This window comes from Mustelus asterias, chromosome 6 (genome assembly GCF_964213995.1).
Source record: "Mustelus asterias chromosome 6, sMusAst1.hap1.1, whole genome shotgun sequence".
NCBI lineage: Eukaryota > Metazoa > Chordata > Chondrichthyes > Carcharhiniformes > Triakidae > Mustelus > Mustelus asterias.
The window spans coordinates 63,579,033-63,595,582 of record NC_135806.1 but is presented as its reverse complement, the minus strand read 5'-3'; positions in this window follow the sequence as shown (position 1 = coordinate 63,595,582).

The following is a 16,550-nucleotide window of genomic DNA, read 5'->3' as shown; positions in this document are numbered from 1 at the left end:
CAGGGTGAAGATGCTGCCACTGTCCTCCTCCCTATGCTGAAATCTGGGTGGGGAGGCTCGAGGACGGTCTTCCTGCATGGAGACCAATTGAGGCCTCCATAGGCTTCATTCTGCTGCCACAGACAGTTAACCAGCAGTTGGCAGAGGCTATGCCACATGGCGTCTATTATCAAGAATACCCTGGCAGGTAGGCCAGGGACCTGGTGGCAGCAGTCCCTTCTTGCCTGACACTCCTTGCCAGAACAGAGGATCTGGGAGTAAGACACCCCTCCTCCTCTTTCCCATGGCTCCCCTGTTGGCCCCAGCAAATCCATCACTGATCCTCTGCCTCGGCTCCCCTGCATTACCAGATGTGTGGTGGCGCTGCTGGTACTGAAGAATTGCTGACCTCCGATTGGCTGGCAGCTCCGCAATAGGATTTACTGGGGGAAAATTCCCCTCACAGTGGTCAGGAAGCCCCACAGCAGGAAGGCAAGAAGTCGATTCGGACTTAATTCTATCAGTATCCTGAAAATGGCTGTGGTAAGATTTTCATCAGTTTTCCAGCCACTGGACGGACCTCCTGACGTGACCTCTCACTCCACCCATAGTAAAGTTGAGGAGGAAGCATGGATGAGCAATAGTGATAAAGGAATAGACTGGTTGCATTTTGTAACAAACTAGTTAGTCAGAAATGGAGGTTCACAAGGGCTCCAACAGAGGATGGTGTAGTACCAGGAAGAAATTGGGAACTTACGGACACCATACGTATGGTTTTGGATGTTAGAAGTTTTACCTGCACGACTGTCTGCCACTTATTATGTGGCAACACCAATTGCATCTGCAAAGCCAACTTCAGATATGCAGGATGCAGGCTGGATGTGGGCACTGCTGTGATTACAGGGCCACGTACAAGTGACAGTAGGCACTAGGTCTCATTATAAAGGTAGAAGAAATTCAGTTCAATTGCCTTCTCAAAACCTAAGGCTGACCTGAGACAACATTCACGCAACTTAAATGGACAAGCAGCCTGAAACAGGCAATTTAAGTACACAAATCAGAGTCCTACACCAGTTATAGAAGCTCAACTTCAAAACTCAGGTAGAATTGGGCAGAATGTGTGTCCGACACAGTTGTACACTCTCCACCTAGTTGTATCATGCAGTGAATAGAGACAAAGGGTAAGTGTAAAATTATGTCTATGGGGTCAGTTAGAGCAGGAAATGCTTTCTCCAATGTTACATGTGAACAGACACTTTGGGCAGAAATCTTCTGTGTGCTATCACATCTTTAAATACGGTGGTGGCATTTTGATATCTAAACTCATTAATATTGTTGTCACCAGGAGTAAAATGCTCAATATTTGATTGGAAAAGAAAGAAAGGAAAAGATTCACTTGCTGATATAAAATATTGCACTCACCATTATTAATGATCACACTGAACAGAAATCTGACTTCTTGACTAAATTTTCACCAAAGTTTCTACCTTAATTTTTACAGGATTGGGAATCCCCAAGACAGCACTAAACAAGGGTGAATTGTCTTTTTGCCAATGTTGCACAACATTCATTCATATCTAGGGAGAAAGTGAAGACAGTCTGTGCCGGCACATTTTGGGGGAGGTACATATAAACTTTACAAGCAATGTTGACTAACACTTTCCAGTCTGGCAAACGGCTTTCACAACCCACAGCTATGTCAGCTGAGTTGAACTACATTCCCAATCCAATCCAATGTTAAAAGCGTGAAAAGCTGTCTGAAAATTTATTTTCTAGCCCTCCCAGAGGAATTGGCAGTGGAAAGTAATTTTCTTTTCAGCTTTACAAAATGTCAGTATTAATTTAATTGGAAGAAAAAGTAACAAAGAAAGGGAAAATAATTTGGGGCATTGTCATTTTAGGCAACTTATTTTCATCAGCTTTAGTGACTGCTACCTATCATATATTCCGTGGCTACAGGATGGTTGAGAAGCTGGGTGGTATCTGCAGTGTTTGGCTGATTGGTGAATTGATTGCACAGAGAACTCCTCCGCATAATCATTCATTCTCACCACGGATAAAACACTGACGTAACAAAACCACATTGTTCAAATCAGTTAAAACTAGCCAGTTTTGTGTTGCACCTCCTAAAAAGAATGAAAGCCAGAGAAATGTTTAAATCAGTTCCATCTTTAGTGATGGATTCTAGTTGGTTGCTATGGCTGAGGCTAATAGCTTATTTAACTGAGGCCATACGTAGTATTATATAATAATTTTATTCATTTTTCTCCCATTAAGAAATCAAATAAACAAAATACCTCTCCTCAAATAAACATAGCATTTTAATTCTCAGTCCTAATCCAATTCTGGACATTATATACTCTGACTCTCAAACTTTTCCAAAAAGCTCAACTTAAGCTGAGGAAGCTGCACCTTATTTTTTGATGAAGCAATTTGCACCCTTTCAGATTCAGCACTGAGTCTAACAATTTCAGATCACAACGACTGCCTTCATTTATCTTTTCGGATCTCAGCCATTGGTGATGATTCCATTATTCCTCTTAACACCCCATCTAGACAAATCTTTCATCTCCTTACTTGTCCCATTGCCATTCCCTTTTGCCTTGCAACATCATTTCATTGTCAATTAATCTCTCTTACCCTCCAACAACTTCAATTTGCTACCTCCTCCCATCTTCCCTTTCCCTGCCTCTGTACTTATTTAAAACCTGTCGTATCTGTAACTTCTTTTCACTTTTGAAGAATTGACCAGGAATTTCACTCTGTGTTTCTCTCTCCACAGATCCTACCTGACCAACCGTGTGTTTCCAACACCTTTTGGTCGGGATTTTCCACTCCTGTTCACAGTGGGCGTGTTCGGCACCCAGGCTGCTAAATATCACGAGATGGCCCAAGACGTGTTTCCCAGCGGTGTAAATGCAGGATGTGATCATCTCCTCCCCCTGTCAGTGGAACTTCTCGCCGTCCAACATCAGGAACATAATTATAATAAGTTGGCCTTTCATTATAGTGGCCACACGCCAGAATCATTCCTCCACGTCGAATTTAAATCCCATATCGGCGTGGTCTCAGAACGGCATGATGTGTAACTGGTTTCAAAAGGCGTGCATCTGGGGTCCTGATCTCTGAGGGGAACGTAGAGGCGAGTACACTCAACCTAGTGAGATGCTCACAGATCCCAATTCCAAGAAGCAGCTCCTCAGATCAGGGGGTGTCACAGGCGAGTCTCCACAGCAGCTTCTTTGTAGCCCCCTTGTGGTGCCAGATCATGGGGAACTGTGCACGGGTGAACAGAGGCAGGAGAACCTCAGCGCATGGTTACAGGCCAACTTATTATAATTATGTTCCTGATGTTGGACGGCGAGAAGTTCCATTGACAGGGGGAGGAGATGATCACATCCTGCATTTACACCGCTGGGAAACACGTCTTGGGCCATCTCGTGATATTTAGCAGCCTGGGTGCCGAACACACCCACTGTGAACAGGAGTGGAAAATCCCGACCAAAAGGTGTTGGAAACACACGGTTGGTCAGGTTGCATCTGTGGAGAGAGAAACACAGAGTGAAATTCCTGGTCAATTCTTCAAAAGTGAAAAGAAGTTACAGATACGACAGGTTTTAAATAAGTACAGGTGTCAGACTGAAGATTGCATGCAAATTCATGGGCGATGAGGGGGATGGGGATGGCGTGGTTTGCATAAGGAGGGGGGATCCATAGAATCCCTACAGTGCAGAAGGAGGCCATTCAGCCCATTGAATTTGCATCACCATAATCCCACCCAGACCCTATTCTCGTAACCCCACACATTTATCCTGCTAGTTTCCCTGACACTAGGGTCAATTTATCATGGCCAATCAACCTAACTCGCACATCTTCAGACTGTGGGAGGAAAGCAGAGCACCCGGAGGAAACCCATGCAGACATGGGGAGAACATGCAAACTCCACACAGACAGTGACCCGAGGCCGGAATTGAACCCAAGTCCCTGGCACTGTGAGGCAGCAGTGCTAACCACTGTGCCACCGTGCCACCCTAATGAAGACAACAGCATTTGAATGGAAAAACATGTCAAAGATGAGCACTCTGGTGCAGCTGAGACCGCTTAGCTTGAGCTCAGTTGACATACTTGGAGTTAGGCTAATCAAGCAATTGTTCCCTCTCAAGCAGCACTAATGTCTGAGAGTGCCAATGATTTCAACTCTACTCATGCACAGACTTCCAACTCCAATGACTGCCATGGTTCGACAGAATATACTCGGTGAATATTCAGCTAGTCTGCATCCATACCGAAGGATCTTGCAGGTGTGGACTCAATTCCCAGAGAGTGTCCTATATTCCTACATTCTCAGCTGCTCTCAGATCCCTGACATCTTTTAAGGTCCTCAGAGGCTGCACGGTTGGCTCCTCAGGGCAGGGGCTACCCACTGAGGATGTGGCTGATGACCCCTGTGTGGAGGTCACAGAGTGCAGCCGAGGAAAGATACAATGAAGCTCTTGCTGCAACTCGCAGTTTGGTGGAGCAGGCCATAGTGATGCTGAAGGTGGGGTTCTGGTGCCTGGACTGCTCTGCTGGAGCCATGGAATGCAATCTGAAGAGGGTGTCACGCATTGTGGTTACTTGCTGCGCCCTGCACAACAACCTGCTGCTGCAACTGGGAATGAACTGCCTGAGGAGGAGATGAAGAAGCTGCACAGGAGCTGAGGAGGACGTTGATAAGGATGAGGCTAACGAGGTCCTCGATGGTGAGGATGTGATGGTGAGGCCATCACGATGTCCAGATGAGGCCAATGTACTCGGGACCCCCTCATTGCTGCTAGATTCATGGAGGATGATGATGACATGCTGGGAGGACATCCCATAATTGTCACATGGCCTCTGTGAGCATTGCTGTCCTGTTTGACTGATGGCAGCACACACTCTCTGTGATAAGGCTGCTGTCATGGAGACACAGCAGATAGTCCCAACATTCCAGGACTTGCAGTAGGGACTCTCCATAGATCCTCACAGAGCTTGTGTGAATGACTGACTGCTGTATGGCTGATGGCAGCTCACTTGCTCTCAATGACCAGAATCATATACAATGGCGACTCAGAGGGGAAAATTTAACTTCTTCCGATCATCCATCATGAGCTGAACCCTTCAGGACCTCAGTGTCATCGGAGATATAAGCTGATGGGATGGGGTGCCAGTCACAGCTCAGTGGTGCAGAGGGCACACAGGGAAATGACTGAGCACTGTGATGCTGGCCCAGGACATTCTGACATAAATCCCATCGAGCAGGCATGTCTGATGTATCAAATGAGTGTGAAGCTGCGCTATCAGTATGCTGGGAAGGTTGTACACAGCACAGGGGGGAGACCCGGACTGAGACACCTGCCTTTGTCTGGCACAGGAACCAAGCTTTCACTCCAGACCGAGAGCTACACAGCTCATCACAAGGAGCCAAAGAGGGGGTGACATTGGAGTTTATTGACTCCAGTGAACATTATGTTCAATTGATTAACACCCATGCCTACCCTGTGCAACTACATCTTCTAGATCTTTCTAATCCTGCCACTACGTCTTGGTGCATCCCTGACATCCACAGCAGAGGTGGAGGCAGCCTGCACGACTGCCATGCTTTGTTACCTGTGATAACCCCGGTGGGCATCCTCTTGAGGGCTGAGATCTGGGGGCCTCCGCCTGCATTCAGGGTCCTGCTATGCAGCAGTGCCACCATCCTCGAGATGTAGAGCTGGAGCTCAAGGAATCACAGGAAGAGGGGATTTGGATGGGCGAGACACTCCCAAAGTCACCGAGGTAAATGGCCTCAGGGTGCACACCTGTTGATCCTCCTCGAGGACCCCTGACTTCCTCCTAGAGAGGGAGGGGAAGCTGGAGTGAGCTTGAGAAGCCCCGCTACCTTCTGACACTGATGGATGCCAACAAGAGCCTCAGCCATGCAGTGCAGCTCCCACAGCAGCGCAGGACAGATATCCTGGGCTAATATCTCAATGGTGGACTCCGCCCACCAGTGCTGACCTTGGTATATTGGCCTGTCTGTGCTATCGCTTGGTCTGAAGGCAGGCTGACTCTTCCATCATGTCTTGCAATCCGAGCAGCGCGACAGACAACCCTTCCCAATGTTTCCGAGCTTTTCTACGCAGCTCCAGAACCTAAAGCATGACCAACTCCAGAGGCTCGTCATCTGATTGGGATTCAGCAGAATACAGGCCTCCAGAAATCCTCCGAGTGCCGGCCCCCTGGGACATCCCTGCCACCACTTGCTGTCGATCCAATGGTGCAAAGTGCTTGCCCGATTGTAACCCTGAGACTACTCTAGAACTAAGCCCCACTGGGGTGTGCGTCTCTATGTATATGGAGGGTGGGGACAGTGCTGTGACAAGTCTTCAATGTCTGTGTCTGCGATTCCTCTGCCTGGGTGTCCCTGCTTTCAGGGTCCTGCTGCGCAGCAGTGCCACCATCCTCGAGATGTAGAGCTGGAGTCGAGGACCTGACTGGTGGACTCCCGGGGCTGCTTCCCGGATGTGTCTGAAATAGAAAGGAGAAGTCATTAGTGCATAGCAGGGGCCTTTAGAAACAGGAGACATGACTTACAGCAGTGTTGCCTGATGGATGTTACAGTGCTGGATACTCACTTGGTTGAGTGTTACTGACCTCACCATCAGCAGAGGAACGGTCCACATCCTCACCGCTCAGTTGGATCGTTCTTTCCACAAAGTCTGTTAGTTCGGCCATCCCTCTACCAGTCTGGGACCTCTTCCTTTTTGTTGTGTGCCAGCTTATCCTGCATAAAGACAGATGGAGAGAGTGTAAGCAGGACACCTGCCAAGCCAGATAATAAGGATGCCTGGTATGTGTGAATGGCAATGAGGCCACGGACTGGATGAGGACATGACCCACAGAGATGAAGATGTGTGTGGGAGGGTGAGTGGTGGTGTCTCTTGGGTTGGCAGTGAGTGAGCTCCCTGTGGATGTGTGATGAGTCTGTGAGTGTATATGAGTTGAGAGTGATGAGAATGGTGAATTTACTTGGCAGAATGGAGATCAATCATCCTCTTTTGGCACTGAGTGACTCTCCTTAGGGTGTTGGCGCTGATCACCTCTGCCACCAACTCCATGCTGGGTTGGTGTCTTTGCTTGGTGGTCTTTCTTCACAGTATGGGTAGCGGACATCGCAGCGAGCCTCCACTGCCTCTGGCAGGTGCTTGAGAGAGGAATTGCTGCATATAGGGACAGTATGTTTCTTGGCTTTGGCAGCCATCAGTTCCCAGGGGCTTTCTATTCCTTGAGGATAACAAGCTAAGTGCTGGGACAGCCTTTAAATATGGTGCCCGGATTATTGAAGCCCTGAGATTGTGGCTGGGTAGGCAAATCAAAGGTCAGTGATACGATGTGAAACCTGTGCCTGCTTAATTTTTGCACTAAGTGCTGCATAATATGGCGGTCATTGGCTTTGGTAGGTCCAACGCCACTTTCCCTGCCCAACATTGGACATTGCCAAGGGTCCTAAAAGGCCACAACTGCAGCCACAGGCCATCCTTTGCAGGAGTTCCCCTCCACAATGAGGGCCTGGCAGCTGTGGACATATTTACTTTTTACCAATTTTTGAAGCCTTCAAAGGGCTCTCTCAAAGTCTCCCACCCAAACTGGCAGTGTCCACGTATCCCAATGTGACTTGGCAGCTGGCAACAATCTAGAGCACTCTGATTGGCCTTCCCACTAGCAGACCCTGCCCGCCATGTCGAGACAGCCTGTTAATTGGCCACATCCAGGAAGATGGCGCAGGTGATTGGGACTCAGAAACCACGGGATTTGGGATCTGGAAATGATCCCGATGCTCAAGAATCTTTCTGCCCCTTGTGTTCACCTCACAACCTCATTTTTCAGCTAGCTTTATATCATTAGCAAACTTGGGTATGTTACTCGCGGTCTCCTCATGAATATAGATTGTTAATGGTTGATGCCCCAGCACTAATCATTGCAGCACCTGTTTAGTAACAGACTCCCAGGCTGAAAATGACACATTGGGCAGAATTTTACCGGCACATCCACCCGAGGTTTGTACGATCCCGCCCGAGGCCGACATTCTCCGAGCCTCCAGGGGCGGGCATGCTGGTAAAATTCCGGCCATCGAGTCCTGTTCTCTGATTTCTGTCCTTTACCCAATCTTCCATATATTGACAATATATTACCCTCAACTCCTTGAGACCTTAATAAGACTGATTGCGTTAAGAACAAATGAATAACCTAACTTCCTATATATAGTCCAGAATTTATGGACTTTGCTCTTACATTTGAACATATTGCCATAAAAGGAGCATATTTTTAAAACATACTCTTGCATGAGAGTGGTATTTGCTTTATGTCAACAGGCTGTCTTCTGTCTGTTTATAGTGCCTATCTATCTATTGCAATCTTTTTCCATTCCTGCTCGCTGGATCCTGAGACTGCAATGGATCATGGGAATCACATTCTGTGGTGTTCAGCTCTTGCTGTCAGGGACTTGTTGTCCCATGATGCACCTTCCCAACCACGTACCCACAAAGCATCCATATGTATTCCATTTTTGAAACAAAAGATTTTATTAAGTCCACAATTTACCTTTATCTCCTTGGGATAGGTTTTGACTTTATGCAATTGTGTAAAATGGATGAAAGCTAGTTGGCAGCTTGCTTCACATTTCTCCAGATTCGTGTTTACATTGAAACCACTTGTTTAATATCACACAATCCAGCCCCTTAAGTGCTGAGTCTCCGAGCAATGGAACCTGTGCTAATATATTGCAATGTTATTTTGTGTGGTATATTGCTGTGGGTGGTAAATGTCATTTCAAGAAATTATTACTACTTTATAATATCCATACCATCTTAAACACAAATTTCACTGAAAAGTGCTCGCTGATTAAGTAATTCATTTGGACAAGTATCAGAGCAGGTCGCTGAGCAAAATAGAATTGTATTTTGTCATATTAGGCACTAAATACCTCATCCTGAACCGTAACCAATGAACACCTAATCCCACAAACACTCAATCCCACTGCTGACTCGAGTGGACTTGCAGGAATCAGGATTTTTCCTGTATTACTCATGGCAAGTGCTCACTCCACCAGGAATACTGAGAGACAAAACAACCAGTTTTGGAGTGCTGCCCATGCTCACTGCCATCTGGAAGTGTCTTGTAAGAAGTGCTCATGGCTTCCTCGCAAAGAGAGCTACATTAAAAATAAAAATAAGTACATTTTGTAGCATGGATCCTGAAGAAGGTCACAGCTGGCCACCATTTCCACTGGCAGTTGGAGATGTATGATTGATCTGATCAGGCACACCCCTGCCAAACATACGCTAGATCTTTCTGTGGTCCAGCGCACAGAAATTCCCAATGTAGTGTTTCCTTGCCACCAGTTCACCCCTTTATATCTTGGGGACAGGCAGAAGCTTTACCCCTCAAAGCCATTCTGGCATTATAGAAACATAGATACTGTAAAGAGGAGGTCATTCAGTCCATCATGCTTGTGCAGGCTCTTTGGAAGGGCTATTCATTTAATCCCATACCTCCGTTCTTTCTCCATAGTCTTGTCACTTTTCCCCCTTCAAGTATTTATCCAATTCTCTTGTGAAGGTTGCTATTGAATCAGCTTGCACCATCTTTTGATGCAGTGCATTCCAGACCATAATAACACACTGCATTAAAAATCTAGAAGAGTGGCCTCAGCCTTTGCAATTTCTATTTCAATTACTTCCCTCAGCAACCTAAGAAGGAGACCACTCATGCTGATGACTTTCCTAGTTTGAGAACTGAAAACCTTTGAAGTATCTCCTCTTTCTCTGCTTATATCCAATCCAGTTTCTCCACCACTTCTTCCTTTACTGTGCCATTGCAGCATCTTCTCCTTTCAGGATTGAGAAAACTGGGTACAAGGCTGACACCTGGTGCATCCAGATTTCCCGCATATTCCAGCACCCTCCCACCAATGTCACAGTGATGGAATATATAATGTTGTGTTTTGACAGTGCCAAACACAGTGCCAAACACTTGTGGCATCAAGCCTTCCTCTACCATTTTCCAAGAACTTTTTAATGTAGAATTCTGAATGTGGGATCATGGAGTACAGAGAGGGAAAACTCCTTTGCAACCAACTCATGCAGCACCACTTTCACTTCAGTTGCCATTCAACAGGGACTCAGATGTTGGGTTACTCTGTCACTTGCTTACAGAATTGTTCCATTTCTGTCTGCCACTTCCTGTATTGGCCAAGGTGTCCAATGAGTTAAGATACTTTGTGAGGCTTTCAAAATATTTGGCATCTCAGTGTCATTCATCCCTCTCGGCATCTCCGGCTAGGGATTTCCTTAGAGCTGCTCCTGTTGCATTGCTATATCCCCTCTATTTCCAGCGAGCTTACACCAACAGAGCAAGAACAGTTCTGAAGAAATTCCTGGCTTACAGCTCGTTAAATACAACTTTCAAACAATGTTCCATCACCATGGCACAATCTGCACCCAGGCCTGTGAATCACTATGCAAATAGCCCAGTACAAGAATGTTGAGAACCATTAGCACCATGCCATTCTGGTGAGAGAAACGTCTCTTTGTAACTATTTTGAATTGACTTACAATAGTTTGCTAACATTGCTTGTGTCCAATAATAAACATGCATGGATTTGAAGCGTAGAAGATGAGTAAATGGCTTATCAAACTGAAAACGATATGAAGAATTAATTCAAATGGAAAAGGTTGGAGCAACTCAGAGGGTTGCCATATTGAGGATAGTGGGGTTTTTTTATCCAGCATCTATTTACACAGAAACATAGAAACATGGAAAATAAGAGCAGGACTAGGTCATGTGGCTATTCGGGCCTGTTCCATCATTCAATATACCGATCCTCTATCTCAACACCGTACTTCCATGCTCTCCCTGTACCCCTAGAAGCCTTTAGTGTCTAGAAATCTATCTATTTCTTTCTGAAATATATTCAGTGATTTGTCCTCCACAATCTTCTGTGGCAGAGAATTCTGCAGGTTCACCATTCTCTCAGTGAAGACATTTCTCTTCATATCAGTCGTAAATGGCCAACACTGAACAAAGAACAAAGAACAATACAGCACAGGAACAGGCCCTTCGGCCCTCCAAGCCCGTGCCGCTCCCTGGTCCAAACTAGACCATTCTTTTGTATCCCTCCATTCCCACTCCGTTCATGTGGCTATCTAGATAAGTGTTAAATGTTCCCAGTGTGTCCGCCTCCACCACCTTGCCTGGCAGCGCATTCTAGGCCCCCACCACCCTCTGTGTAAAATATGTCCTTCTGATATCTGTGTTAAACCTCCCCCCCTTCACCTTGAACCTATGACCGCTCGTGAACGTCACCACCGACCTGGGGAAAAGCTTCCCACCGTTCACCCTATCTATGCCTTTCATAATTTTATACACCTCTATTAAGTCTCCCCTCATCCTTCGTCTTTCCAGGGAGAACAACCCCAGTTTACCCTCATAAACTCTCCTCATAACTAAGCCCCTCCATACCAGGCAACATCCTGGTAAACCTCCTCTGTACTCTCTCCAAAGCCTCCACGTCCTTCTGGTAGTGTGGCAACCAGAACTGGACGCAGTATTCCAAATGCGGCCGAACCAACGTTCTATACATCTGCAACATCAGACCCCAACTTTTATACTCTATGCCCCGTCCTATAAAGGCAAGCATGCCATATGCCTTCTTCACCACCTTCTCCACCTGTGACGTCACCTTCAAGGATCTGTGGACTTGCACACCCAGGTCCCTCTGCGTCTCTACACCCTTTATGGTTCTGCCATTTATCGTATAGCTCCTCCCTACATTATTTCTACCAAAATGCATCACTTCGCATTTATCAGGATTGAACTCCATCTGCCATTTCTTTGCCCAAATTTCCAGCCTATCTATATCCTTCTGTAGCTTCTGACAATGCTCCTCACTATCTGCAAGTCCTGCCAATTTTGTGTCGTCCGCAAACTTACTGATCACCCCAGTTACACCTTCTTCCAGATCGTTTATATAAATCACAAACAGCAGAGGTCCCAATACAGAGCCCTGCGGAACACCACTAGCCACAGGCATCCAGCCGGAAAAAGACCCTTCCACTACCACCCTCTGTCTTCTGTGATCAAGCCAGTTCTCCACCCATCTAGCCACCTCCCCCTTTATCCCATGAGATCCAACCTTTTGCACCAGCCTACCATGAGGGACTTTGTCAAACGCTTTACTAAAGTCCATATAGACGACATCCACGGCCCTTCCCTCGTCAACCATTCTAGTCACTTCTTCAAAAAACTCCACCAGGTTAGTGAGGCATGACCTCCCTCTCACTGCATCCAGTTTGTCCAGCCCTGTCAGAATTTTATACATTTCCATTAGATTTGCTCTCATTCTTCTGAACTCCAGTGGACACAGTCCCAGTTGATCCAATCTCGCCCCATTTGACAATCCTGCCATCCCAGGGATCAGGCTGGTGAATCTTTGCTGCACTCTGTCTGTGCAATAGTTTCAAAGTGCACTCTAGTTTAGGTCAGGAGGCCAAAACTGCATTAAGTGTCAATGTAAATATCCTCAGATAGAAAAAAAAGTACAAGACAGAAAGCTGCTTGGGATACACTCAAACTGAAATCAATGTCAGAAGCTTTGTCTGGTTCTACTGGTCTATTAATTCACCGAGGAGCCTGGCCTGTTCCTGCTCCTTTCCAAGTAGAATTTCATCCTTTCTTTGATAGACAAAAGTAATTTTCCAATTTTCACTCTCACTTGTTGGCAATACATGTCAGAGCTTTGGTTTACATCAGAACTATAGAGTTGCTAATCATGAGGTCTTGTGGCACAGTAGGTATCATTCCTATCTCTCAGCCAGAAGCTGCAGGTTCCAGTCCTACCCCAGGTAGTGGTATTATCGCTAGACTATTAATCCATAAATGCAGCTCATGTTCTGAGGAACCTAATTTGAATCCCACCATGGCAGATGGTGGAATTTGAATTCAATAAAAGATGTCTGAAATTAAGAATCTACTGATGACCGCAAAACCATTATCGATTGTCAGAAAAACCCATTTGGTTCACAAATGTCTTTTAGGGAAGGAAATCTGCCATCCTTACCTGGTCTGGCCTACACATGACTGCAGAGCCACAGCAATGTGGCTGACTCTCAACTACTCTCTGAAATGACGTAGCAAGCGACTCAGTTCAAGGGCAACTAGGGATGGGCAATAAATGCTGGTCCAGCCAGTGATGCCCATGTCCCACAAATGAATAAAGAAAAAAATGACTAAAATGGCGATGGAAAGTGCTTGTATGATGCGGCCAGGCAAGTTGATCGTCAACCTGTGAATCCTTCTGATACTACTATGTGAGGTAGCATGAGAGTTTCCTAGTCAGTCAGAGCTATGTGGTAGCTGCTGTGCAACGGCACCCCACAACAAAAGGCTTGTGCACAGGCTAAGTATCAAACATTCTCTTCGCTTTGAGAGACTGCTTGAGAATGAGAGCGTTTCCAGCCATCCAGGATGGTCCTTGAATCTCCAGGAATTGAAGATAAATTTCCAGAGGTGAAATATTGTGCCCTTTCCGATGGTGAGTTTGGGAGGGAGGGTGGCATTTGATTTGGTGAGAGGGTGGTAGGTGTGGCATCACCACTTTCCTATCTCCACCGCAAGTCAGCCCACAGGCCTTCCCATCCTGTTCCCAATTGAGGCCCTTATGTGGGCAATGAATGAGCTCTTAAGGGCCTTATCCCACTGCTGCTTGTGTTCATTTTGAGGTGGGAGGTCATGAGGTTAAATCTCTAGGAATACAGCCAACCACCATTGACAACCTAACACATTGGGGTCAGCTGAGGGAACATTAATAGCAACACAAATGACCCGCAATGTATTTTTAAAAACATCTACACTGATCACATTCCGAGAATCCCGTGGTTCACAAATCACACCCTGAACTCTTATTTTTTAAAATGAGATCAAAACATGTAGGAATTGGAAAGATACTGGAAGGAAATTAAAAAGGAAACAACTGATTAAAAGAAGGTGCTGTGTTTGCTGCCCAAGACAGATTCGATTTGAAGACAATTAACAGCAGAACAATAATCAGTTGCAGTTGTATTTTTTTAACCAGTATGTAACAAATCTTTGCACAATTCAAATTAATGTTTGTAGAAATATTGCAAGATGAATGTCAAAAATGATCAACAGACTCAATCAAGCCACAACCTTAAAATTGAGTTTTCCAAAGTAAACAAGTACTTTGGGATTTTGTTTATTCTTGTGAACTTGTTTTTCCGTACCCCTTCTATAAAGGTAGTGCAATGGGTAGCATCCCTGCCTGTGGGCCTGAAGCTCCAGGTTCAAATCCCACTCCAGTACATGATGTCCATGAAAACTGTGCTCATAACATGACCAAACAAGTTGCATGTAAATCCTTTCAAAATACCGATGGGCAGGCGGTAAGAGTGGGAGAGTCTGCTGGTCAGCCATACTTAATGCAGAGTGGCACCCCATGACAGACTATCATAGAATCATTGAATCCCTACAGTGCAGAAAGAGGCTATGCGGCCTATTGAGCCTGCACCAACACCAATCCCACCAGGCCCTATCCCTGTAACCCCAATATTTAATTTGCTAATCCTCCTGACAATAGTGGTCAATTTAGCATGGCCAATCCACCTAATCTGCACATATTTACAGTGTGGGAGGAAACTGGAGCACTGGAGGAAACCCACGCAGATACGAGGAGAACCTGCAAACTCCACACAGTCACCCGAGGCCAAAATTGAACCAACTCAGCTTCTTCCCTGCTACTATTGGACTTTTGAATGGACCTACCTCGTATTAAGTTGATCTTTCTCTACACCCAGCTATGACTGTAACACTAAGTTTTGCACTCTCTCCTTTCCTTCTCTATGTACGGTATGCTTTGTCTGTATAGCGCGCAAGAAACAATACTTCTCATTGTATACTAATACATGTGACAATAATAAATCAAATCAAATACTATCCTTGAGTGAAAAATGTTTTCTGATTTTGCCCCTCAATGGCCTAGTTATAATTTTAACATTATCCCCCTTTATTCTAGACTCAACACAAGAGGAAATTGGTACCCCATTAAATTATTTTAACATTTTAAACACCTCAATTAGATCACCCATTAGATCACTTCTCTATTTTCTGTCCCCAAGGATTGTCAATCAATGTTATGCAAAATTCTGCTCTGGTACCCACTCAAAAGGTAATATATCCTTCCTGAAATGCGGTACACAAAATTTAATGCAGTACACCAGATGGAGTCTGACAAACTGAAGTACAACTCCCTCCTCTTGTAATCTAGTCCCCTTGAGATGATGACTAATATTCTATTAGTCTTTTAGATTGCTTTTGTGCCTATTTATTAGCTTTCAGTGGCTTGGACTCCCAAATCTTTTTGCTCATCTACAGTTACCATTTGAAAATGCTCTGCAAGATCCAAAGTGGTTGGCCTCACACTTGCCCACATTGATCTCAATTTGCCATAGTTTTGATCACTCAATTAATCCATCTTTGCTACTTCCTACTCCCAAATGTATGCTACAGTCCCTCCGAGCTAACTGTCATTTGCAAACTTGGATTTACGACTCTTTACACAGCGAATGTACTGTTAGCTCCTAGCACTCATGCTAATTCTAAAGCTGTTTGATAAAAAGGTGTTTTTCTATCATTGATAATGATGCAATTATGCATTTGTCTTCTGCGTCTTACTGAAATTACCCATCTTGAACCAACTATAATCCACACGGATTAGTGGATGACTGTGAAACGTTTCACCAGGTGTTTAAAGGATTAAATATAGTTTTAACTCAAATGAAGTTTCAACTTTTTTTCTAAACTTTTATTTTCTTTTGTTGAAATGTTGCAGTTTTGCAATGACAATTTTGACACATTTTTATTAAAGTACTTGAGAACTGAAGGCCTTTTTCTACCTTGTTTCAGTCAGATTGGAAAGAGGGACAGTCTATCAGAGCAGATTTGTATCAATGTACACATATAGTGATTCCATTCTTCTCCAGCTCTCTGGTGAACTGAATGATGTTCCCAGACTTCATGTATTATCTGACTTTAAGATGCACCATAATTACGCAGGGTAGAGCTGTTCTATGGTCCCCTTTGTCTATCCACAATAGTGCCGTTCTTCTGACATTTTTAACATGCATTAGGAAGGTCAAAAATTAGCCAATGTGATGAAAGAGCTAAATATAGAGAAATAATGGCCCTACTATTTTTGAATGAAGCTAGTACTGTTGTCAAATCTAAGGTATCTATGTTCAATCAAAAGGGCGTGTGCTAGCTTCCTGACAGGTAAGTGGTAGAAATGTCTCATTCAGATATTAGTTAAGAAGTGCCCTTCAATATTGGTAAATTCCACAAGTGTTTGAAGAAAGGTTATATTTTATTCATGAAGTTAGAACATTAAGTGACCTAATAATAGGGCAGCTTCACCATATGGAATAATTTTATCCCACATCTGGAAACTGCAGCCATATAATAAGTTCTTTCTGACCTCTACTAACACTAAAACAAAC